At 41.9% G+C, this 26,632-nt stretch overlaps 1 pseudogene; it reads right to left on the reverse strand.

Moving 5' to 3' along the window:
* Positions 1-518: 518 nt before the first annotated feature.
* LOC129069304 (calreticulin-like) lies at positions 519-24,972 on the reverse strand (annotated as a pseudogene).
* Positions 24,973-26,632: the final 1,660 nt, after the last annotated feature.

A 26,632-nucleotide genomic window follows, 5' to 3' on the forward strand; every position in this document is an offset into this window, starting at 1 on the left:
TTGTTTTTAAGTGCTTGATACATCTGCAAGAAAAAAACATAAACCACAAGTACAACCATCAATATTGCATAGTAAATACTAAGAAATATAGGTATGCAAACAAAATAAAATTCCCGGATGTACCAGATAAATCAAAAGGGGGAATCAGTTTTATACCGAAGCTTATTTACCAATAATTAATTTCATGAACACCATGATAACAACAGTAGTAATAGCTACTATTTGTTTACTGTGTATTTGTATCAAGCACTTTACACACACATCTCATTTAATCCCTACAGCAGCCTCATGAAATAGGAATCATCCCACCTTTTCCACTGACAAGGAAATAGCAGGAGGTGATGTGACTTTCCCAGGGGAATACATAGCAAAGGAGATGAAGTACAAATCCAAAGTTCACTCAAAAAGGGCAAGAAATTTTGCTTCCCAGATTTTGCCAACCTCATGAACATTTCTTCTTCTAAGCAACATCATTTGCTTCTAAGTGTAACCATTTGACCCAGTTACAATTTGCCCTTCTAGTCAAAATGAACTTTTTTCTTTTTACCCAGAAATGCTCTTTCACCATCAGCTTCCTTCATTTGTGTGTCAGTTCTTGGTTCCTCAGAAAAAAAATCCTCTTCATTTCCCTGTTCTTCAGTTTCCCAGATGTCACCCTCCCTTTCCTCCCCCTTTTCCCTTTTCTTCTTGGCTTCTTCCTGTTTTCTTTTTTCCATTTCTTCAAAGTTCTCTCCATTTGCTTCTCTACATCCTGTTTAGAATGCAGAATTTCAAAATAATTCACAGATGGTATAAACAAAGTTAACCGACTCCAGAAATGTCTGGTGTCTTCCCACACTCAAAGATTTCTGGGATGATATTTATTTACATACAAATTTTCACTATGTGTGGAGTGAAGTGTGTGTGTGTAATTTGCTCATAAATAAAATTGGTTCAGATTCAACAAACATTTGCTGAATAGCCACAGCATTGCTAAACTCGGTGTGAGATAAGTTACACATATTTCTATTCCTCACAGCAATATATGAGGTAAGTATTACTAGTCTCACTTTCTAGAAGGTATCTGAGGTCCAAAATGATTAAATAATTTGCCCAAGCTATACAGCTAGTGAGTGGCAGAACTAGAATTAGAAACCAGGTTTTCTGGCTGAGTCTGGCCCTCTTTCTGCTGTATCACAGTAACACAGTCTTTAAGGAACTCTTTGAATTTGCTTTTGAACTGTGACCAGTAAAACTTTGCATTAAATCAGAAACGGGACTCCTTCTCAGTTCTCTAATGTGTTCATCCAGGCCCTAGAACTCGATCCCTAGAAATATCTTCATAGATTTTTCTATTCAGAGGGGACTGAAAGAAAAGACACAGAGTAGAAACTGCTTAAGGGCTTGAATCCTCACCTGGAGCATCTGGGGCAAGAGGTGTTTTAGCCAGGCTTGGGGGACAAAGCCCAGGAGGTTGGGGCCTGTTAGAATCCTGCTGGGAGCAAATGCTTGATATCTTGCTGTGTATCCCACATTATTAGGGGAAAAAAAATTCTCTTTCAATCAGGACTTCATTTTCTTCTGCCTGGAAAACACTGATCATGGTTAATGTCTCTATTTCTTTACTTCTCTCTCACTGCTCTACTATCTGTTTCCACCCTCCAATCCTTACCAAAACTGCTCTTGCCAAAGGTAACCAACTCCACCAATTCCTCAACTCCACCTGGACCTACAGCAATCCACTGAACCTGTCTCCTTTTCATGATACCCCAATCGACTCATGCCCTCACTTTTCGCCTTTCTTTTTCTGTGATCAATCTCTTGCAAACACCTCAATTCCCTTGCCCTTCTCTCCCTTAATTGGGCAAACCTTCAACTCTGGTTAAATCCGACTCTTCATCCCTCCACCTAAGCAAAGAAAATAATAACAAGGTGATCTCATTTTAAACGCCTTTTGACTAAACTGAAGTGAGCCCTCAAGTGTTGGTCGGCAAGCTCATTATTTTTCTGTGGTTGATTCACTCTCTGTCTTCAGTAACTATTTCTCACCTTCTTCTTCTCCTCAAACTTCCCGCACATCTTTCCCAACCTCGTGCTAAATTATTGGCCTTCCTTCCTATTTCACAATCATTAGGAATTTTCCACTTACTCTGTGGCAGCCTTGGAGGTATGCCACTTAAATTGTTCATGAAGAAGAACTTGTCAGTCAGTTGTGAGGAATGCAGTGAGGTGATGGCCTGTAGCTGTAGCACCTGGGGATCCACTGAAGCATTTGAACACAGGACATGCTGTTCCAAAGCAGCCCCCAGCCAGTGACTGAGTACGGTGGTCTGGCCATTTCCAAAACGGAATTCCTCTACAGTCAGTCTTCCCACTGGAGCCCTGCTGAGCTGCCGAGGCTTTCTCAGAGCTGCACTGTACTTGGCAGCAATTCCTACTCAAGCCTCCAATTTTTCACAGGTGTCAGACTTTTATGCCTATTTCTGTACCCTCTACCCTTCTTCTTTCTCAGGCATTATCGCCAGTAAATCTACATTTCTAACTCCATCTTGATGTCTGCTTCCCAGAGACTCCAACTGACACATACTTCTGCCACCACATCTACCACCTGCTTGTATCTATTCTCATAGTCAGTCTTTACTCCTGTGATCACGAATGATATGTCTGTACTTCACTAGAAAGCTAACCTATCTCCTTAGGCAATAAATCTCATCCACGCTCACATTCTCGAGAACATTGCTCCAGAAATTCTTCTCCTCTTTCTTTCCTATATTATTTCTCTCTTTATTGGTACATTCCCATTAGCATACAAGTAGTCAGGGAGATCTATATATAAAAAATCTTGACCAACATTTCCCTTTACCTACCATCCCCTTCTCTCTGCCTTTTTTACAGCAAAACTTCTCAAAAGACTAGTCTACACTTCCTGTCTCTTGTTGTTCTTCCATTCTCTCTTGAACCCATTTTTGCCTGTATCTCTCCACTGAAACTGTTCTTGTCAGAGTCACCATAAACTCCATGCTACTCAATTCAGTGGTTCGTTCTTAGTCCCGATCTTTCTTGACCCCACTGATCACTCCTCTTCCCCTTAAAATATTTCCTTCACTTGACCTACAGGATATTACTCTTAGGTTTCTTCTTCTCTTGCTATTTACTCTTTCTGTCTTTTTTTGCTGGTTCCACATTATCTCCTTGATCTATAAACACTGAGGTGCCCCAAAGCTCATCCTTTAATCTCCTTTCTGTATATACTCACTCCTTAGGGGATTTTTTTGTCTAGCCTTGTGGGGCTTTACGTATTATCTGTAGGCTGATGACTCCCCAATTTATGTCTGTTTTCGAGACTCATATCCAATTGCCTCCTTGACATTTGGATTTCTATAATCAGATCTGACCTAACATTTAAAAATTATGTTACTTATTTTTGTCCCTACCCCCATGCCCTAATATATTTTTCCTTTTTTCTTCCTTATCTTATTAACTCCATCATTCTAGTTGCTTAGGTCAAAAACCTTGGAGCCATCCTTATTTACTCTCACTCATATTCCATATTTAATCTTAAATTCCATATTTCATATCTAATCATTCCTGTGAATTTTGTCTTCAAAGTGAATCTAGAACCTGAGCATTTCTTCCTTGTTCCATCACTACCACCTGTTTCTGCCTTGTTCCACTGTAGTCCTTTTTTTATTCCTATAGTCTTTTGCAACACAGCCGCCAGGCAATATCTTAAACTGTGAGCCAGTACATATCACTCCTTTACTAAACATGGCTCCAATGGCATTTAACTCAGGGATATGGTGCCAACTACTCTCGTTCTCTCTCACTCAGTTCTAGTCTCACTGGCCTTCCTCTCTTGAACAAGCAAGTTATGCTCCTGCTTCAGGGACTATGCATTTGCTGTTCTCACTACCTCAAAGGCTTTTGTTCTCCAGATACCTGCATGGCTTGCTCCTTACTTCCTCCAAGTCTCTTAAATCTCACTTACTCAATAAAGTCTGCCATGACCACCTCTATATAAAAAAGCAAAATCTTCATCATCGCGGTTCACTTTACTGCTTTATTGTACCCTCTCACTAATATATATTTACTTCTTTATATGTTTCTTGTTGGTCTCTCTTAACTGAAGGTAAGCCCCATGAAGGCAGAAACTTCTCTGTTTTATTACACTGATATATCCCCAGCAACTATAACAGTGTTGTGAACAGAAGCTCAAAAAATATTTGTCAAGTGATTATATAGTTTAATAATAATACGTACCACAGGTTGAACACTTGCTATATGACAGGAACTTTTAAGATAGTTGTTATTATCATTCCCAATTTAAAGATGAGAAAACCAAAGACCAGAGAGGTTAAATAACTTTTCCAATGGCATACAGTTAGTAAGAGATAGAGCCTGAATTTGAACCTAAGCAATCTAGCTCTAAAACTAATTCTCTTAACCAGTATGTAATATTGCCTGAACAAGACAATATCAGATGATGACTCAAAAGTAAAAGCAAAACAAAACCAGGCTAAAAAGTATACAAAAATTCCCATGGTGAGTACTTCAATGTGTCTATGGAAGTATTAACTATCAAAGTTCTCTCAAAAGTTTTTTTGGGGTTTTTTTTTTTTTTTTGGTACCTGTGCTTACCCAGCACTGTAAGCATGAGCTTAGTCTGCCTATTGGGTAACCCAACACTGGTCAAAGCCTGTTTGAATGGGCCTTCCTGCAGAACCAGGAGGCCTGGATAGAGGGTGTCACCATCATGAAGCCATTGTCCCAAATATCACTCCACACATAAAATAGCTCTGGAAGAGCAGGAAGCTGGTAAACAGCCCAAACACCTTCCTTCTTTCTCCAAGGCATCCATCAGACATGGGTTCAGTGGCTCCCTTTTAAATCACCACACTGTGAGCAGGGAGAGTGACGCAGGAGAGTGAGTTCAAACACAACAAGTTAAAGGCTGTGTGTGACCTCAAGGCAGTTTATATATACTCTCTGAATCTCAGTTCCTATATGTGAAAAATGGCAATAATATCTGTCTTGCTGGGTTGTTTAAAGGGCTAAAAGGGATAACTTTTGGAAAGTGCTCACAGAGTTAAATACAAACCTGTAGCTGCCCAATGGATATGAGTTCCTTCCCCAACCTCACAGGGCCATCTGGTCAGCAAACAAAACAATGACTGTGAGGCTGGTTTTTAAAATGCAAAGCACATTGTGCAAATGGGGAGTCAGATACCTAGAATTCAGGGTGAAGAGATATCTTATTTTTCTTATCCCCCAGGTCTTATTTCCAACCTCTTCAGCCAACTCTTCATCATTTGTAAGAAGGAAATTGTCAAAGATGCTGCCTGACTTCACCTGTTGAAATGAAAACAATGGGATTATTAGAACTAGGTCACAGGGTTTTAAAAATCACTTGGGGCCTTGCTAAATGCATAGTCCCAGGCCACAGGAGCTTTTGCTCAATAATTAAGGTGGATGAGGAAATACAACAGTGATTAATAATACAGAGGGTTCAAGTTACTGTACCACCTTGGCTGATCCACTCTAGAAGGAAGTTAATTTACTGTTTCCTGAGGTTCTGTGCTCCTCAAGACTCTGGCCACTTTTTAGAGGATTGGGAAGAACTTTTCATCACTCTACTAGGCTTCAAATTGCTACCCAATGGATCTTGTCTCAGCTCAGTTTGATAGCACTGACCGCTGATGCCACTTATAAATGCCCTTTTTAAGGTTTTCTCCTAACATAATCAGAAAAACTAAAAAAAAAAACAGGGAACAGAAAAGGAGTGCTAGCAGAATTTATATTCTCTGCCATATTTCTCTATTTTATTAAAATAACATTTTTAGTATTTACAATTAAAGGAAAAAAGATGAATTCATATATATGATGTATAATAATTTCAGTGTTTGTTGATTTAATGATAAAGGAACTGAATAGAAAGAGTGCAAGTCAGACCAGCTCAACCACATACTAGCTGTGTGACTTTGGGCAAGTTACTCAACTCCTCTCAGTCTCTTTTTGTCATAAGAAAAGTATTGAAAATAATCACACGTAGCAGTATTGTCATGTGAGTGAGAAATAATATATGTAAAGTAGAGTGTCTGACAGATAATAGTCAATAAATGGTAATCATTATTATCATAAACTTTCAGTACCTGGATATGTTTCAAAAGGAACAAAAAAGGGGTCATTCAGTGTGTGTGTGTGTGTGTGTGTGTGTGTGTGTGTGTGTGTGTGTGTGTTTACATTAGCAGTATGTTACACAAATCAGCAAGCTAATTTTGTGGGAGCAGTTGTGTGACCAAGAGATAGTTTGCAGCATGAGCTATCATATGTCCCTCCTTCAGGATTTGAAAAAGTTTTGTTTTGTTTTCAAATAAGAAAGGCTTTATTTGGCTTACGTTATCCTACCAACCATGCCTCCAACAGAAAAACAAATGACAAAATAGCTACTTTGAATAGACATTGTTGTTTTTGCTCTGAGCCATTGTAAAAAATGATTTCAATAATTCTTTGTGTAACTTTAAGATACTTTTTTACCTTTTGGATTTTTTTCTCTTTTGAGTTGTCAACAGCCTTGGTTACAGAACTGCTTATTTGTTGGCTCTTCCACTTTCCCTGCTCCTACAAGAAATGCTCCCGATCTCCCCTGCTCTCCTCAGTGCCCCTTTACCTCCATCCGCCTTACAGGAAACACATGGCTCTGCCTCCATCTAAGACCTGCTTCCTAAAACATAGGGGAGGGACCTTGGTGTACTCCCATCCTCTCTGGGCCTCCATGTTTTCATCTGGAAAATGGAAGAAAATTCACCTTCCCTGCTTTCTTATACAGAAAAGAACATGTGTGAACGAGCTTTGTTAGACTGTAAAGCCTAAACTGTTCATTCACTGAAAGTTACCTGGTATCCTGTGCTACCCCACTTGGATCATAAAATGGAAAGGGTATAGGTTTGGGCACTTATCACCTGTGGGATCGTGATAAATTAAGTCCCCTTTTTTAGGCTTCCCAGTCTCACAGGGCTTGACACGGACCTTATATGACTTAAGGGATGTCGACATGCTTTGCACTATGGCTAGGCTATACTCACTGCATTTCGTGTCACTATTCCTTCAAAAACCCTAAGGAGCCCCAAAGTAAGAGAATTTTCTTTGTTGCCGTATCCTCCCAGTCTCTGTCCTGATGAAAGAATGCAGTCACTTCTAAGAGAAAGAAGAAAAGAAAGAAAGGAAGAAAGGAAGGAAGAAAGGAAGGAAGGAAGGAAGGAAGGAAGGAAGGAAGGAAGGAAGGAAGGAAGGAAGGAAGGAAGGAAGGAAGAAGGGAGGGAGGGAGGGAAGGAAGAAAGGAAGAAACAGAGAGCAGGAAGGGTTAGGGATTAGATCAGAAAGTTAACCAGCTTGATAGGTTAGGACAAACCACGTGGGCAGCTGTGCTTACAGAGCATGTGAAGGCTGGAAACCTGGGTTGGGACAGGGCAGTTAAGGGAATTCCTGCCCATTTTTACACTGAGAGTCACAAGGCTTTTCCAACAAGGCACCAGGACTCTGAGGTAAACTGGATGTGCCTGGTCAGCTGAGTGTGTAGGGTTAGGTAGGACCTGTGAGTGCCAGACCCAATTGGAACCGAGAAGAAAAGGCTGCCTACAAGGGTGATGTCCCCATTGTACAGAACTGTGTCACCAGAAAAAAATACTGTAAAGAGATAATGCTGGAGTTTCAGAAATGTAGTCTTTCAGGCTTCACCCCAGACCTGCTGGGTCAGAATCTACATTTTAATAAAATCCCTGAGTGATTAGTATGCACTTTGGGAAGCATTCCTTATGTATGATGTAAATTCCCAAATAGGAAGCTATGCCTGCTTGGAGAGATTGATAGAACTCAGGGCAATTAGTGTCAAATGATTTTAAAATTTTGTAGATAAATAAAGAGACAGTTTAAAATGTGTATCTTGATGTTTTAGTGGGGGAAAAAAAAAACAATGCATCTTAAGGAAGCAATCAGATTAGGTATATTAATATGACCTCATATATTTTTAAGATGTAGGAAGTTCCTATTATTTATTAATAAGGGACAACTGAAAAGAGATTACAATGGAAACTTGTGCAAACTGAATCCATGTTCTTCAGATAATGAAGGTGATGATTTAATGATAGAGGAACAGAATAGAAAGAACGCAAGTCATGGAGTCATACAGACCAGCTCAACCACATACTAGCTGTGTGACTCTGAGCAAGTTATTCAGCTCCTCTGAGCTTATATTTGTCATAAGAAAAGTATTGAAAATAATCACCCTATAGCAGTATTGTCATGTGAGTTAGAAGTAATATATGTAAAGTACAGTGTATTCTTTCTTTCTTCCTTTCCTTCCTTCCTTTCTTCTTTCCCTTCCTTCTCTCATGAACCTTACTGTGCATGTGGTAACTTATGTACACTATCTCCTTGCACTCACATTCTGGTCTCAGTGAGCCAGGAAACTAAGAAAATAGAAATAAATAAAGTGGAAAATTAATAAACCAAGAAAGCTGCAAAAAGGGGGGTGTCTGTCCAAGACACTCTTGGCGGCCCTGAACTGTAGATAGCACTGGTCAGGGACAGAGGCTTCCCTGGCCACAGGACCTTCCAGAAGACACCCAAAGACAAGTGACTGCTGCTTCTAGGGGCTGTGTGCTCTTGGGAACGTCCTTGACATTCCCTGAGTCTCAATTCTCTCAAATGTAAAATGGGATAATAATAAGGAACAGTAATACTTACTTTACAGAATTGTGAGAATTAAAGGATGTACTAGGGGTCAGGCACTGACCCCAGGCTAGTGTTTAATAAAAGTGAGTTCCCTGCCTTTCTGAGGAAATTTCAAGACTAGGTCCACTGGGGCCTGTGTCTGAGGTGCTCTCTTTTCTCCCAAGTTAGGGAAGAATCCTCCCCATCTTCAATCACAGGCCTCAGGAAAGAGAGAGAGAGAGAGAACAACTCTAGAAGGCCTGGGAATCTGAGCCTTCCCCCTTCCCTCCCAATCAGAGCCAAGAAAGAGGACTGACAAAGAGAGGGAGGCTAGGTCAGGAGTTATCATCATGGCTGGGACAATCACCCCCAACATGTCTGTGGATTTTTAACATTTCAAAGTCTTATGACCTCTTTGATTCCCTTCTATCCCCAGAAACATCCCCAAGAGTCATGTAGGATCAGCCGAGCAGTGTAAAGTATCGGAACCCTGAAACGGGCCTCAGAAAGGCCAGCATTCAGAGCCCAGCTTTTCTGCGTACCAAATTTGTCTTGAGGCAAATGACTAAACTTTTCTGAAATTCGGTTTTCAAAATTAGACATAGGAGATTTCATAGTGAGAATTAAATGTCATTTGCAAGGTCTCTAATATTGTACTTGGCACATGATCGGGACTCAATACACTTTAACTACTACAATTATTAGGATAAATATGACTGGCCCCATCTTAAAGAGGAGTGGTTTGAGGCTTAGGGAGATCAAGACTCATTCAAGGCTTGTGATTTCCAGCCTGAAGCTCTTTCTGCTTTGTGGACACTTTAGAGGGACTGTTCATCAGTGGCTTTGAGCCCAGAGAGCTTTACCTGCCAAAGGTCCAGGCCAAGAACATCGATATTATATTAACAACAAATGGTAGGGTCAGGCTTATATTCAGGGTTGTCTATTTCTGGATGAATCCACTCCCCTTGGTAATTGGGACTGTCAATTACCTGATTCAAGGTTTCAAGGTTTCCATCATCCCTAAGCAAAGAAACAAGAGTGAACATGGCATCAGTATTTTTTTTTCCTTCTCATGCAATCAAAAAGACCAATTAATTTATAGGGACAATTGTATTAGACATAAAGATTCAGAGCAGGATTTCTGGAACTTCTTTCCCTTTTTTCGAGCTAATGCACAAGACTTTTCCAAGTTCCCCTATCTATCCAGAAGGAACCGACAAGGTGGCAGAGACCCAGCCTGAGCCTGGGCCCGTTTCTCTGCATAAGCCTGTCCATGAACTTATGAAAATGTAGCTTTGTAGGGAATACCATCTAAGGACTCTGGCACTTGGGGGCCATTCTCTTCCTTGTGTGTAGCACAGGAAACTGGCCAAACAAAATCTTGCTTGCATCAGTCAGTTTTATCTCTGGGCTATTTGATAGCTGATTCCTTTAGCTCCCTCTCACTTCTGATACGAGGTCAGGAATTAGACCTTAAAAAGAAGTACCCCCACAGTCCAACACCGTAGGCTCACTCATGTGCTATGCTTTCCCTTTCTGGACCATTTCTGAGATTTCTGATTCTTGACCCCAGACCATCTCCTTTTATGACCACGTTCCTTTGGCAGCTTTCCACCCCCCTGGATAACCACTTAGGGCTGCCAGTGTGGCCTTTACCAGCCTGCCGTCCCCCAGGTAGGCACCACCTTGAGTGGGGGTGGGGAGGCACAACCACAGGATCTGAGAGTTTCTGTTTTATAAGTAAAACTTATCATCTCTTCCCTTTTATTTCTCACACCTATTAGATAGAGAGACCCCTCTCACCTTATATTTCAGGTTTGTTATCAAGGGCCCTTCCCATTCTCTACCCATCACCTTATTCCAGTCACCTGGCTTCTTGGCATCTGGGTCTGGGCTGTACTCAAAGTCCTCTCAGTCCTAAAACAAAATGTTTCTCCATGAGGACAGATAGGTAGCCTGGGATGAAACTGGGATTCAGAATATAGACAGGCAGGACCTGTCCCTGCCCCTGCCACCCTCCTGTCCTTACTCCTATCAAATCCTGGTTCAGAACTCTGCAAACAAACCCAAGACAGGAAAGAAAACCTTTAAGCAACTCCAGCCCTTCCTCAAGTTCACGATCATACTGACCTTGAGTGCTTTAAGCTCAGATTAGATGGGAATTTCCCTTGTTTCTGACCTCCCCTGTCCCTCAGTCATGTGCCCCTATTGTCAGAACAGGTCTTCTAGCCCGGGCCCCTCTTCCTGAAGGCCTCCCTTGGTGATCTGTCTTTTACCACAGTGTGCTCCCAGACTTGTATCAATCCTCCCTTGTACCCCAGGTTCCTTCTATTCCCCAAGAGAGTCACAAACAGCGCGTCCCAACTTCCATATTTCTTCTGCTGTGAAGCCTCCAGGGTTTTGCTCCGTCTACCTGGCGGTTCACCTTGGTGCTGACCATTTGCCCAGACTGACTGAAGGCTTCAATGCCCAGCCCAAAAGATTCACAGTCACTCAGCAGCATTACAGCTGGGAAAGTTCACTGGTTGCTGCGCTATTTCAGCTGCTTTGCGATTCCTAAGGCATAATAGTCAACATCCTATCCAGAAGGCCATTGTCTTGACAGAGCCCTGCCTACCTAACTGCTGAACACTTTCCATCTTCTCCAGGTTCTCTCAGCAGGGAGCACAGAGACCTGCAACATCCCCCCTCTCCCTCGCCCTCTCCCCCAGGCCTTCCACCAACCCTGACATCGGATGCATGGTCCTCACCAGGAGGTTAGTCTTTTTTTTTTTCCAAAGATTTTATTTACTTATTTATTTTTAGAGAGAGGGGAGGGAGGGAGAAAGAGAAGGGGAGAAATTTCAATGTGTCATCGACTGGTTGCCTCTTGCACACCCCCAACTGGGAGCCTAGCCCATAACCCAGGTATGTGCCCTGACCAGGAATCAAACTGGTGTCCTTTCGGTTTGTAGGCCAACACTCAATCCAATGAGCCACACCAGCCAGGGAAGTAGGTTAGTCTTGATGCCCTGAGCCTGCTTTCCGGGCCTGGAAGAAGCCTAACTCTTAATTTTCCTATGGTGCTAAACGACCAGTCACTTCACTTGGTCATTTGCCTTAATTCCCTCATCACATGTCCCTCCCCCTGGAATTGGAGCCCTTTGCTAAATCCCCTACCTGTGGCTGGTCCCCTACCCGCCTCTGTGAAGGTCTCTCCTCAGGAACTGTATTCCAGTTTCTGGGTCCCATGCTGCCCCTTGCTGAACCCTGAGCATCTCCTCCTCTGCATGAGGCTGCATCTGCTATGACCTATGAGGTGGCAACATAGTAGGCAAGGCCCTTCAGGGCCTGGCTTCAACAGACTATTCCAACCTCATCTGCCACCACTCCCCACCTTGCACTTTATGCTCCCAAAATGCTAAACTGCTGCTTTCAGTTCTTCACACAGTCCTGTTACTTTCCACCAAACTGGTGAGCCTTTGCTCTTACTGTTCCCTGGGTATGGAATACCTTCTCTCCGATACAATTTCCCACTTCCCTCTCATGAATTCACATTTGAAATTCAGAACATTAACATTTAAATGCTGCATACTGAGGACTTACGACATATCAGGCACTATATTATGCATATAAAAAGTTCATTTAATTTTCACAAAAACCTTTGCACACAGATGTTATAATAATCCCTGTTTGTGAAATTGACTTTCCCATCAGTTATGTTCCTTGCCCAAGGTCTAACTGTTAAGCTGCAATCTCACAGTTAGTCAATAGTAGTGTTCAAAACCATATCTATTTGATCCCAGAGTCTATGTCTTCAAATCCAGGCTTAACCCAGTCACTCAGGCATTGCCTCCTCCTTCCCAGACCATCGCTCACACCCCATCTCAGGCTGGGTTGGGGCCGTTTTAGGGGTTCCCACAGGATTTGGCTTCCCTGACTGTCAGCACTAACTAGACTGTGAACTTCCTCCGTGTACGTATCGGCATCCTTATTAGATTCTGAATCCCAGGAGGGGTCTCAGTCACTGGGTTGTCCTATTCATATCTCTATCCAGTACAGCTTTCTAGTGAGTGATAATGAATCAATGAATATACTCCACACACACAACCTATCAGTACTTTTGAAGTCAAAAAGAGACCCAAGTTCAAATCCTGGTTCTAATGTATGTGTGCTTTGGCAAGTCACTTCATATTCTAAGTTTCCTTACCCATAAAATAGCACAAAATAGGGATCATAGCACACTGTTCACAGAGGATACCAGAAGATTCAATAGATCTTTAACAAATGTCAGTTGCTTCCCCCTTCCCTCCATGCCTTGTTGGGTAACAATATTTACCTAGTCACCTCCTTGAGAGAATGATGACCCCAGCCTCAGCTCTGTTGTTCCCAGCCTCCTTCTCCCATCTCCATACCTGAATCCCCACCTGCTTCCCAGCCAAACACCCTCTGACCGCAGATTTTTTACCTTCAGAATCTTATATTTGCAGGTGTTCATCCCATTTCCTTGGTTTCCAGACATAAGAGTCTTTTATCTTCCTCGGAGGCAAGGAGTTCCAGTCTTCTTCCAGGTCCCCAGCTGCAACTTGCTTGTTGTCAATTTTGACCTCATTAGTAGCAGTGGGATGAATGATCAGAGTGTACAGGTGAGTGTCGTTATTGATCTGGAAAGAGAATACAGAATATTTTTAGTTCCATGCTGGGCATCTTTAGATCTCAAGCATTAAATGCACCACCGAAAATAGACTCTCAGTTCCTGCATGCCACCCCCCAGCACATTCACAGACACACTTCACCCATCCCTTATCCCATTTCTCTGTTTAACCCAATAGAGACTCTGAGTCTCATTCTCCTCAGTACATACTCCTCTGGTTTCCCCTGGCTCCCGCCCTTCTCTACATCACAGCTCTGGTCACTCTCTGATCTGTTTTTCTGTTTGTCCCCCTAGACTGTGAGCTTCTCAATGGCAGGGCCCATTTCTGATTTACCTGTCTTCTCTGCAGCTTCTAGGACAAGACCTAGCCTAGAGGAGGACCTCAGGGAACCTCTGTGGAGAGAGTAGAGAAGAGGAAGCATGTACAACCCCCATACAGTCCTGATGGAGAAGACCTTGAGCCCAAGCACAAGATCTCCAATGATCCAGGCCCTGTGGGCTTCTCGAGACTTAGTTCCCACGTCTCCCCTGCACTCCGCTTGGACCAAACTTTTTGCAGTGCCACTCTCTCTTAAGTCTTCTTGACTTTCCTCACATGATTATCTCTCCCAGGAATTCAATCCTCCCTAAAATCGTCATACTCTTTTATAAGACCAGCTCATATTCTCCTTTCTAACTTCAGCACAGGGAGAATGCATTTTCTAACTCCCCAGATTGACCTCCTGTGTGTTTCCACAGACCCTGATCATACTAGATGGTCACTCTCCTTTGCTTGACTCTTCCCTTCACTGGACTGTGAGTTCTGTGAAGTTATGGCCATATCTGGCTCACTCCGTTCCCAGCTTAAGGCCCAGCAAAGAGTTGGTATTCAGTGAATGCTTACTGAGTTGTTGTTGAAATCCAGCTAGTATCCTCCAGTCTTTCTATCCTGACGTTACTAAGTAGACCCACCCATAAGAAATTAAAAAAAATTTTTTTCAATTACAGTTGACATTCAATGTTATTTTGTTTTAGTTTCAGGTGTACAGCATAGTGGTTAGACAATCATATACTTTACAAAGTGTTCCCCGTGATGTTTCCAGTACCTGCCAGACACCATACATAGTTATTACAATGTTACTGACTATATTCCATATGCTATACTTTACATGCCCGTGACCATTTTGTAACTACAAATCTGTACTTCTCAGTCCCTTCACCTTTTTCACATAGTCACTGAACCGCACCCTCCCCACCCCCCGCAACCATCAGTCTGTTCTCTGTGTCTATGGGTCTGTTTCTGTTCTGTTGTTTATGTTGTTCTTTAGATTCCACATATAAGTTAAATCAGATGGCATTTGTCTTTCTTTGACTGGCTTATTTCACCTAGCACAATATTCTCTAGGTCCACCTACCTATCTCAAATGCTAAGACTTCATTATTTCTCACCCCCACTTTTAAGCCTAGCATTTCCCACTCTCCTCATCCTTTCCAATATCTAGCAGTGGGACTTAGCCATGCCAAGCATTGTTCCAAGAGATGACCTTAAATGCCTTCCTAGACTTTTGGATCATCTGCTCCTATGTGAACTCCTATAATCTATAGTGCTTTTCTAGGTCTATTCGCTAAACTGTAAAATGGAGACAATAGTATTTAATCTATAGGGGTTTTGTAAGGATTAAATAAAATAACACATATTAAAATTCTGCTTCTTCCCCTAGACTGAGGACCAGCCCACATACCCACCCTGCACTTGATGATCTTGTTGTTCTCATAGTATTTCCCTTGGTAACGAAGGATGACCTGTACTTTGTTGTTGCCAAAGCCACAGATGTCAGAGCCTGGAAATTAAATCCCAATGCATGATTTTACATCACTTTTAGGCGGTTTGCCTGGTGTGAGGCCAAAAGAGACAGCCTGTGTATTAATCAGGGTTGCAATAGGAAATAGCACACTCAAATTTCTGATTTTTTGAGGAGAATTTAATAAAAGATCTATTTACAAAGGTGGAGGCAGGGCATTGAGAAAACTGAAGGAATGGTGCTGTACTCGGGGCTTGCAACAGCAGGGCTATTCCTCCCCCGAAGCCTGAACAGGCAGGGAGAGTGGTTACCAAAGCCCAAAAGAAAGAGTCCTGAGGAGAGGGCCGCAGAGGGGAAGCTGTGGCTATCAGCGGAGGGACACAGCTCTCTTCCCTCCCTCCCATCTGCCAGGGTTCCCATGACCAAACTCAACTGGAAGCCCTCCTGGGGCAGATAATCTGTGTTTTCATTCTCGTAAGTAGGCATTACTATCTTCACGTTTAGCTGGGAAAATTGTGGCTTGGAAAAGTTAAGCACCTTGCCGAAATTCAGACAACTAATAAGAATCATTGCTGAGATTTCAACTCAAGCTTACTTAGAAACAGCCTGAGGCTCTTTCTGCTTTGTGAAAACTTTAGAGAGAACTGTTGATCAGTGGCTCCAAGCCTACAGAGCTTAACTTGACAAAGGTCCAAGAATAGATTTTAACCTAGTTTTTCACCCTCGCCTCTGATGTTATTGCTCTCTATCTTAAAGACACACACAGATGTGCTCTAGCCACACTGGTCTCACTGTTTTCCAGCTTGTCTTTGAATTTCATGCTTCTGAGTCTTTTACACATCGTTTCCTTTGTCCTCATTACATTTCCTCCATCTCCTTTTTATTAAAATGTAACTCATTCTTCAAAGAACAAGTAATTCCTCCTCCCAAAAGCCCCAGTTGAACTGAGTCATGCCATCTTTTGTGACCTCGTAGCAAGTCACCAACACCTTTTTCAAAATATGCCTTTCACTTTGCCTTTTAAAAAATTATTCACACGCCCGTGCCCCCACCAAACAGAAGGTGAAGGGGTGGAGTAGAAAAAGCACAGGCTTTAAAGCCAGACAGAAGGGATCAAGTCCTGGCTTCCCACTGACTCACCTTGGGCAAATTTCTTGCCTTTGTTTCCTCATCTGTAAAATGGAAATGATAACAGCCCATTGTTGGGTTGTTTGAGCACTGAATAAATAATATTCACATGAAAAGAAAAAAAATCACATTAAAAAGTTAATTTCTAATTTCTCTACTACAACTACCACATACATATGTGTGAACTCCTTGTTAGATGGGTGGATTTGGAAGAAAAGAGAGATGAGCAAAGGCACACATTTTAGACATCCAGAGGGCTATATTGCTCTGAATATAAAGAGATAGAAAGTTGAAAAAGAAAGAAAGACTGTTGGGAGAAAGAAGATGTAGGCAGAAAAACAGCAAAGAGGTGGAAGAGAGGGATTTTGGCAAGGACTTGGAGAGATCTGAAGCTCTATGAGAAAAGAAAGAAATGTTTAGAGAATCTTAGCAAAATGTTGCTGTAACCCTTTCCTGTGACCTTGTGCAAAAATATTCAGTAAAATCAACATTCTTCATCAGTGCTTTGGGAGTTGTATTAGTTGTTGTTGTTTGCTGGTATTTAAAGCAACCACATTAAAACTGGATTCAAGTTTGGAGCCCAGTCAGAGCTGGATTGCCCCAAGGAAACCTGGTGACATATCGAGGTAACAGATGCAACACTCTGGCCACGTTCCAGATGCTTGGTAAGGGTGACCCCTGACCTCCTGTGCCTTCTCTCTGAGGGCAGGAACCTCCTTCAGAGCACAAAGGTTTGTTTAATAGTTACCTTTCAGAGTGTCTCCAGTTTATGACCCCTTTCTCTTTTTCTAAAAACTGGAGCCTTCTCAATATCATATACCTTTCCACCTCTTTGGTCTATTTATATTAATATTTAAATTTGAGTGTTTTTTTCTTCTCCAGCCTTTGAAGAGTCCTCCAGCTTAGAGGGGTAGAGCTATCACATTAGAAATTTCCTGTTTCAGGTCAACCTGAGCCTTTTTGACATCTCCAGTTGCTCTCTTTAAGATCTCCTGGGCTGACAGGGACTGCTTGTCAGAGGGCTTACCAAACATGATGTAATACTTGGATTCTAAATGCACATCCTCCTGGTTCAGCATGTCGGGAAAGAGTTTCACATACCTGCCACCACAATCGATGCCTTGCTCGTGTTTTACTGAAAACGAACCACCAAGGTCTCATTCTCATTGCTGAATGGCTTAAACCTGGCTGGGAGGGCATAAATCTTGGCATCTTCGCTGGTCTGGAGACCTGGCAGCAGAGAGCACAGAATCATGAGGCTTACATACCCAAAGAGCAGCCAGAGAGACTGAGCACTTGGCCTTACCAATCTCTGGTAGGTAGTTTCTTATACACCTACTGTGTGCCAGGTGCTGTGCTGGATAGTTTACACACATTATCTTTTTCAAGCCTCAGAGCAACCCTACAGATCGGGTATTATCTTCACTTTACAAAATAGGAGTCGACGTCATGGGGAGGTGAAGAAACCTGCCTAGGGCCACACAGCCAACAAGGAACTAAAAAGGGATTTTAAGCCATGTTTGTCTGATTCTTTCTCCTATACCACACTGCCTCTGATTTCAAGAGAGAGTTGAATGTGGTTTTGCAGCTTCACACAGCAAGGCCCTGTTTCTTCAGAGGCCCCCTGGGAGGCCAGAGTCAGACTCTGCCATGCTCAGCTGCTGCGCAAGTAAGAGGCCCAGCACTGCCTCTTAGGACAAGTAATAACCATTGCTATCATTTATTCAATGCTTTCTCTTTTCATTCATATGCATTACTGTTCTTAATCCTCATAATAACCGCAGGAGGTGGGCTCTACTAATATCTGCACTTTATCATGAACTCATTGAGGCTGTTTCACTTGCCTAAGATTCCACAACCAGTCTATCTCCCAGAGCCCTCACACTAAGACTTGAGCTCTTCCCCCAGAGAATATCAGGGCTGTAAGGGATCTCAGGGCCTTTCTAGTCTAATTACATTACATTAAAAATGAGGAAACCAAGCCCCAGAGAAGGGAAGTTACTTAGCCAAGATCATACAGTCACAAATGATGGACATATAAGCCAAATCTCCTGATTACCAGGCTAGTGGTCTTTCCATTATTCCCTGCTGCTGTCCAGCTAACTGGTTATGACTCTGTGACTTTAAGTCTCTGAGTCTCGGTTTCCTCATCAGCAAAATGTGGATAATTATTCCTACCGCATAGGTTTCCCTTGGAAATAAGTGGATAAGATATGTGAGAAACACTTTGTAAACTGTCAACATAAAATGGCACAGAGTGAATTATTCCTTATTCATGCTTGATGAGGCTCCTTCCTCCATGAAGCTTTCTGTAATTTCCTGAATCACACTGGGTAGGTAGCAAGTAGGTTTATTTCAGTCTCTTTGACTACGTTTTAAACTCCTGAAGAACAGGGGCATCTTTATATTCCTAACCCCTAAGATAAGGCCTGCCATATAAGAAATACTCAATAAATATGTGTTGAATTGCACAAGAGGATCACAAGTCCTGACTCAGATCCCCCTTGAGCATTTATTGCACCCCAGGCCCTGGCTAAGCACTTTCATGTCTAGTATTGTGTTAGGAGCTGCCTGTATTTTAAAGAGTATGCTACTTCCTCCAAAGACTTCTGGTGAGGCTAGAGTAGCCAGAGAAGACTTCTCTGGAGGAGCGAGTGGGCACACAGGCAAGATCACTGAACCCGTAGGCCGAAGACCAAGCTTTGAATCTCTGCTCTACCAAACCTTGCTCTGTAGTCCAATGTAACCCCCATTCTCTCCGAGCCTCATTTGTTCCCAAGAGCCCTCCTAGACAACCAAGGGGAGCCTAATGAACCTGAGTGGGTGAGATGTAAGGAGCAACAACCAAGAAATCAAACTGAGAGGAGATGGGTGGCTGTGCAGACTGCCTTCAGAATCATCAAGAAGCAGGCATCCCATGGGTCACCCAGTCTCCAGTTTTCTGGAAACAATTTTCCAGAGTGGATTTAAGTGAGATTTGAAATGCTCAAGCTAGTTCATAGTTCTCCCCTGTAATAAACATGAAATTGAGATTCATAACAGTAGCCAGAAAAGAGAAGATGGGAAATCACTCCAGGGGATGATCAGTGAATTCTATTTATAGGACAAAAGCTTTCTCAGACAAAAATATGCTTGCCTGCAGACTTTGCCCCAGGGTTCCTCCTCACCCCGTAATATCATTTGGCTCTTAACAGCAGCCCGGTCCAATGAGCATGGCAGGTGGTAATTATTATCTCCATTAAGGCTCAGAGAAGTGAAAAGACTTGCTGAATGACACAGCTGTCAAGTCCTGGGCCTTAGCACTAGGTCTGTCTGCTCCACTCTCTGTTGTACCAGGCTGCTCTCGGGGACAGCAACATTTGGAGGTTATGAGTGTTTTTGCCTGTTTCAAGTGCAATGTTATGTAAAAAATTCTAGGGTTGGGGAAAGCAATATTGCCCATCAGGGATGAACATAGTCCTGGAGTTAGACCTAGAATTAGATCTCAACTCTGCTTTTTTTGCTAATTGTGTATGTATCCTTGGGCAAATTACCCCACTTCTCTAAGATCTCCCTGCAAAACTGAGAACATAATAGTAAGCATCTCATGAAGTTATTAGGAAGATTCATGGGGATAATACACTTTAGGACTTAGTTTTAAATACCTGTATCAATAAACGGACCCTTACTTTTGTGGAATTCATTCTCCATTTACTACTTTTTTTTTTTAAATTGAAGAAAGAGAGATGATTTGGTAATCGTGGATAAAAACAACGGAATAAAAGTTAGACTTTTCTCCGTCAGTTAATACATTCCTGAATTCAGTATTTACCTTTATCCTTTTCTTTGTCTCCATAAAATTTTCCTGCAGTAAGCCAAAGTTTACCCTAACCCAGCCTATATTTGGATTCCACCCATCATTTTTTCCATACATCTATGGGGTTAAGAAGGAAAAAAAGAAACATATAGAAATTATTTGTGTGTGTGTGTGTGTGTGTGTGTGTGTGTGTTTTAGAGACAAGAAGATGCAGCTAAGGCTGAGCCAGGCTTATGGGAACAGTAAGCGAATATCAGGGGATAACTCCGATATTCCTGCAACGCGCCCCCCGTCTGGCGCCTGACCCCTACCGTTTGTGTGATACATTAATGCTGCACCCTACCCTTCTCTATGAGAATTAAGTCCTGAAAATCACTAGGGGCATATATAGTTGAAAGTTATGAGGCATTCTCATTTAAAGTCGACGGGAAAATATGGTTAGGGAGACTAAGCCCTTATATATATTTATGTTTGGTAAAATAAAATAATAAAATCAGCTCACCAACAGCTTAGCAATACCATTTTATACTTCTTGAATTAGTAATGAAAATATTGAATGATCAAAGTCCACTTATCCTTGTTTATTGCTTAAACTTTTTAGACTCTCCCTTGCAGTTTCAAGGAGATGCGGATAAGTTTGTTTTGCTTTGGCAAAGATGGCATGTAGACAAAGAGGCATTCTTTTTTGGACCTGGCACTCCATCCAAACATTCAGTGCCTTTCTGATTTTATGCCTCAGAGTTGCTGACTCCAGCTTCCTGGGCCCACCATGGTCCCAGAGTTACAGGGCAGTTTGGCAGCCTGAGATGCAAGAGTCCTTGGGGGTAATCTGTGCTTCATCTCCTACCTGCAGCTGAACGGCAATTTCTCAAATCCCACTACCCAATATCAAAGGCTATTGCCTTAACTCTATCCATGAAAACCCCATATCAATGCACATGTAACTAAACCACCCTGAGCTGGCTGTTTCATCTCCTGCTACTCAAGTCTATCCAGGGGGTGGGCTTACTTTCTGTGGTCTTCCCCTGACTCTCCCAAGATTTGTGTTGGACAGGTCAGGAAGTCTCAGCGACTACCTGACAGCCTCTCCTGAGGGCAGGGCCCCAGGAGGTGCTTTCTGCCTGTAGTTGCTATGGTTTGCATGAAGGGGATACCACTTCCCTGACCACACTTGACTCAGTGAAGGATAAGGATTGAAGCCAAAGTCAAAAGGGTCGTTAATATGTGTGAGACTTTTGTGTGGCTCCCTAAAAATATCACCTCATTTACTCCCATGGACTGTGCTATGAGCTAGGTGTTATTAGTTCCATTTTGCATCTAGGAAGTGATGGGCCTAAGATGTGAACCCAAATCTGTCTAATTTCAAATAGATTTTCCTCTGGAAAAGAGGGAGATACAGGAAAAGTTGCTATAAAGAACAAAAAATTGTATAGCCGTAATAAGAGCTACTGCTTAGCAACCATATATCAGGCACTGAGTGCTTAATATGCATTATCTCATTGCATTCTCATAATAGCTCTGTGATAAATGTCTTATTTTTTTTTCTCCATTCAGAGATGAGGAAAGTGAAGCTCAGAAACTTGTCCGATAGACTAGTTTGTACCTAAGTGGGTAAGCCAGGTTCAGACCCAGGCCTATGCAACATAAAAATCTGTACTTTTAATTCCTATAGTATCAATATATGACTTTTCATAAAGTCATGTGTGTGAAAAACCCTTTATAACCTAAAGAGTGTGCAGCAGATGTAAGTTATAGTGCAGTTTGTAATTGATAAAGTTATTTGTGTATAATTTGAGCAATATTTGTCTTCGTCACCTCACCACTGTGTTCTGGTATCTAGCACAGAGTAAATCACCAAAAAATTTGTCGAATGACTGAATGGGTACATGATCATGCCTTTTGCCTACATCATAAGATTCTCAGCCTTACAAATAGATTGATTCATTTATTAATCCATTTAACAAATGTTAGTTGAACCTAACAAGCATGTAGAAATGGTAGTACAACTTTGACCTTGAACTTTACTGGAGAGATTAGAACAGAACTTAGAACTTCTCATAGCTAATTATTTTTTCTGGGTGAACAGTATTGACACGAATCAAACCTGATACAATTTAAGATGTCTCAAAATGAGATTTTCTTGTTAGAATCATGTGACATGGTTAATAAAGTCCGACTTTAATGTTTCATACTTTTCTTCTTAACATCATAACATCTTCATATCATAAAAAACTCAAGCCAGAATGACCCTTAGTAGTCATATAATCTGACCTCCTGATATTACAGATAGGGAAACTGAAGCTCAGAGAAAGATGTGACTTGCTCATGGACACATAATTGTCAGTTGCAGAACTGAGACTAGAACCCAGTTCTTCTGCACCCTGGCTCTGGGTTCATTGTTCCTTCGCTTAACAAATATTTCTTGAGCATTCACTTTGTGCCAGGCACCAAGCACAGAAACATTAATCTAACAAAGTTCCTTCAGGGACTTATGAGCTCCAGGAAGCTCAGAGCCTGGTGGAAAACTCACACAGGTAAACAATTACAATACAGGCAAGGGCAGCTGTAGGAGGAAGCACAGGGCAGTGAAATTCAGAGACGCACTGACTGCCCCCCTGTCCCGCCCCAGTCAGGGTAGACTTCTGAAGAGGTAAGAATTAAAAAGGAAGAAAAGGTAAAGGAGTGGGTGTTTCACAGCTTGAACATGCAAAGGCCCAGAGGCATGAAACAGCATGGTGTTTCAAGGGAAATGCAAGCCGTACTATGTGGTTTTACAGGGAGAGGAGAGTGCAGTGGATAGGGGCCAGCTCAAGCAGAGCTCTTATTAACTGAGAGTAGGTGTGCAGTGTGCCAACCAAGGCTGGATGCTACTGTTTGCCTCTGCTAAATCTTTCCTTCAAATTGCTCAAATACTGCATGTCCCTTGAAATCAGAGATCCATCCAACAAAAAGTAACTGGTATTTAGGAGCTGGCACATTCAGCTCATAAATGTACATAATTACACCCAAGTCTCTAGAGATATACAGGTGGGGCAAAAAGTAGGTTTACAATTGTGAGTACGTGAAACAAGATTTATTCTTGTACTGCTATTTATTAATTGTTGTATCATTTGCCATACGAACAACTGTAAATCCATTTTGCCCCACCTTGTTGAGCCACAGAGTCCATAGAACCATGATTACTCTGTCAAATGAACTTATCTCTACACTGCACCTCCCAGCATGTCTAGCTTGCACTCTAGCTCAAATCAAAGGACTGGGCTAGGGCCAGCCCTCTGCCACTAGCTTCAGCAGTATCTTTCACCTCTTTGAGACCTGATTTCTTCATCTGTACAAAGGAGTTTCCTAACTCACAGAGTTTCTGGGAGAATTAAATGAAATAGCGTGTGACATAGTGTCAGGCACATTACAAGTGCTCAAGACTACTTGAAGCCAAATTTGTATATATGTATACAAAGATATATAACATCAAAGGTAAAGAGAGAGTATTATTTTTAGCTTTGAAGGTAAAAGTTGTGCCTTCCCCACCACCTGGTCCTCAGCCTGGAACAGAAAAAGTCCTTTAGAAAATGCTTGCATGTTTAGATGAAAACATGTTTGTTGCACTTATTTGACATCATCAGATTGTATATTACAAAATTGAACTTGCTAAATAAATCAAAGCTTATCCTTTAGGTGCCAGCATTTTGTTTACCATTTTCAATGGAAAAAAATTTTTTTTTGCTTAATACGTTCACTTTTTACACGCAGTCAATGGAAAATTTTTGTAGGTATTATAAAAGTACTTGATCTCTTATATAGAAAATCCTAAAAAAAAATTAAATTTTTTGAAGACTCAAGTTCTGTACAGCTGTAATAATATACAGCAGAGTGTGGGTTTGCTTTGAAGTTTTTCTGCCTCCACTGTCTCTGATCTGCTGTGAACACCCATATCTCCCAGAGGTCAATGTGTTCGCTCTAGCAATCCAGCCGGCCCTCATGAGGCCAGTGAGCCCATTTCCCACCTTACTTATCTGCCTGCCAGCCTACCTGATATCTGCCACATAGAAAATAGTTACTCAAATATTTGTCAACTAGTAAAAAGCCTTGTGAGGTGGTGAACAGCACTGGATAAGATTTTGAGCCTTCCCACCTATTTCTGCACGTAGCTTGAGCCAATCACTTTTCTGAATCTCTGTTCTCATCTGTGAATAAGAATTATTTTTAAACTCTTTAAAGAAATAAACATTGTGTACATAATAGGAGCTCAATAAGTATTTGTTGAATGATAGATTGGCATGAGGACCAAATTAATTAAGATAATACAATTAGTTATTTTTGCTGTCACTGAATGGGTGCCTCTAGTGGGTAGGGGATGACCCTCCATTCATTTTGTAGCTTGTCATGTCTGATCAGTGGTCCTCTAGGAAGCAGGTAACCAAGTTTGTTTACAAAGTGGGCATTAATAAGAGCCTTTATGCGGGAAGTGGAAGAGAACAGAAGTCATCTCCTTAAATATTTACAGAGCAACCATACTGTGCTAGTGTGATACTACACCCCAGAGTACTAACAAGACGTCATTCTTTGAGCCCTCAAGCCCTCAAGGAATTCACAGTCTGAGAAACACAGGCAAATAAAGCGTCTGCTTTTCTTATTTTATATTTCTTAATTTTTCAAAGTAAAATAACGTATTATTAAAAATGTAGAAAGCTCAAAGGAAGCAAATAAGCAATAAAAACACCCATAATCTACCTCCCAGAGATGACCGTTGTCAACATTTTGATATATTTCCCTCCAGTCTTATTTTTTTTCTGTATGTTAACGATGGCCCCTCTTGCCTCCACATCCCTGCAGCCTCTGGAGAGATCCTTGCCATCAGTTTGTACTTGAGACGTGGAAAGCCCAGCTGGATCAGGCCTCTCTGGTTTGGGCATCTGTCCAGGGTGATTCTTCTCCAGGGCCAGCATGTCCAAGTATCCACAATCCACAGATGGTCCCCATTGCTATCAGTCTGAGGCCTGAACAGCAGGCTGTTTTTCAGCCCTGCTGGGCTGTCCCCAGTCGGTCTGAGCCAACTGGGCACAGAGGCCCTTTGTCTCAGAATGTCTCTGTGGCCAAGTTTTCATGGTCAAGTCTGAGAGCAGACAGAATTAAAATTCACACGCATACCTTCTGACTTCTATATCATTCAGCCCCTCATCTGAATTCCAGTTTCTTTCTGCCTGATTTTGTACTTTTACCATGGCCACTGCCATCACCATTAGCCCTCCCCTATTGAATTAAAATCACGAATTCAACAGTTCTCCAATCAACCAACATTCCTGCATAGTTTAATGTGGGTTGTAGATAAACTAAAGCTTACCATTTCAGGTGCCAACATTTTGTCTACCATTTTCAATGAAAATGAGTAACCTATGCAAAGCCTGGGAATCCAAAAGCTCATGTTGTCCCTGAGGCCACTGGTATTATTACCTGCTGGCCATGTGACACTTGGCAGCTTGCAGCAGGGGTCAGTGTACCCTTTATGGAGATTAGAGACCTGGTTCAACAAACATCTCTGCCACTGACTCCCTATGTGACTTTAGGAAAACCTCCTTTTCTCTGTGGGTCTCAGTTTCTCCATCTATATAATAAGAGGGTTGGATTCTAAATCCCTGGCATACCCTCTGGTTGCTGAACTGCTCTGTGGCCTTGAGTAGCCTGGGGAAACAGCAGAAGGAAAGGAGCCTGAATCACACTCGGCCACAAACCCATTAAATGACTCTATCGTATCATATCCTCTCTCTGGACCTCAGTTTTCTCACCTATAAATGGGGAGATTGATGCCATTTAGGGCTAGATAAGATCTGTGCCCTTTCAGTTTTGACATTCAAAGAATCTAAGATTTACCTTCCTAGAAGTTCTTAAGCACTTACAATGTGAGCTAGGAGGCCTTCAACTTACTGGACTCACGGGAGGTAGTGGGGTGGACAGCAGGAATAATGCAAGAAAAATCAGTTTAACCTCATACAGTCCTGGGTTCAAATCCTAGCTTTGCCATTTTTAAAAAATTTAAAGGTATTTATTTATTTTTAGAGAGGGGAAGAGAGAGAGAAAGAGAAGGAGAGAAACATCAATGTGTGAGAAAAACATCAATCCGCTGCCTCCTACATGCCCCCAAGTGGGGATCTGACCCGCAACCCAGGCATGTGCCCTGACCAGGAATTGAACCAGTGACGCTTCGTTCTGTAGGACAACGCCCAACCCACTGAGCCACATCAGTGAGGGTCCTAGATTTGCCATTTAATAGCTCTGTGATCTCAGACAAATTATTCAACTTCTCTGAGCTTCAGTTATATCTGTAGACTGGGAAAATAGTAACTGCTTTGAAAAGTACAGGTGAAAATTAAAGTGTGTAAAGCATCATGACTTGTGATTAATACTGTGCTTTGAAAAGGTTACTTAAGGCATCAGATACAACTTAGGTGTAAAAACTAGAGTTCAAAAGGAGAAAATTCAGTTCCAAGAAGAAAGGAAAAGATAGAATGGTTCTCTTAATTATTAATAGGGTTTGTTTGTTTGTTTGTTTTTGTAATTAAAAGAGTAACACAAAATCATTGAGCTCAAACTCAAATAAAGAAAAAATTA

Source organism: Pteronotus mesoamericanus, unplaced genomic scaffold (genome assembly GCF_021234165.1).
Source record: "Pteronotus mesoamericanus isolate MK-2021 breed Mesoamerican mustached bat unplaced genomic scaffold, CSHL_Meso_final contig_105, whole genome shotgun sequence".
NCBI classification, from domain to species: domain Eukaryota; kingdom Metazoa; phylum Chordata; class Mammalia; order Chiroptera; family Mormoopidae; genus Pteronotus; species Pteronotus mesoamericanus.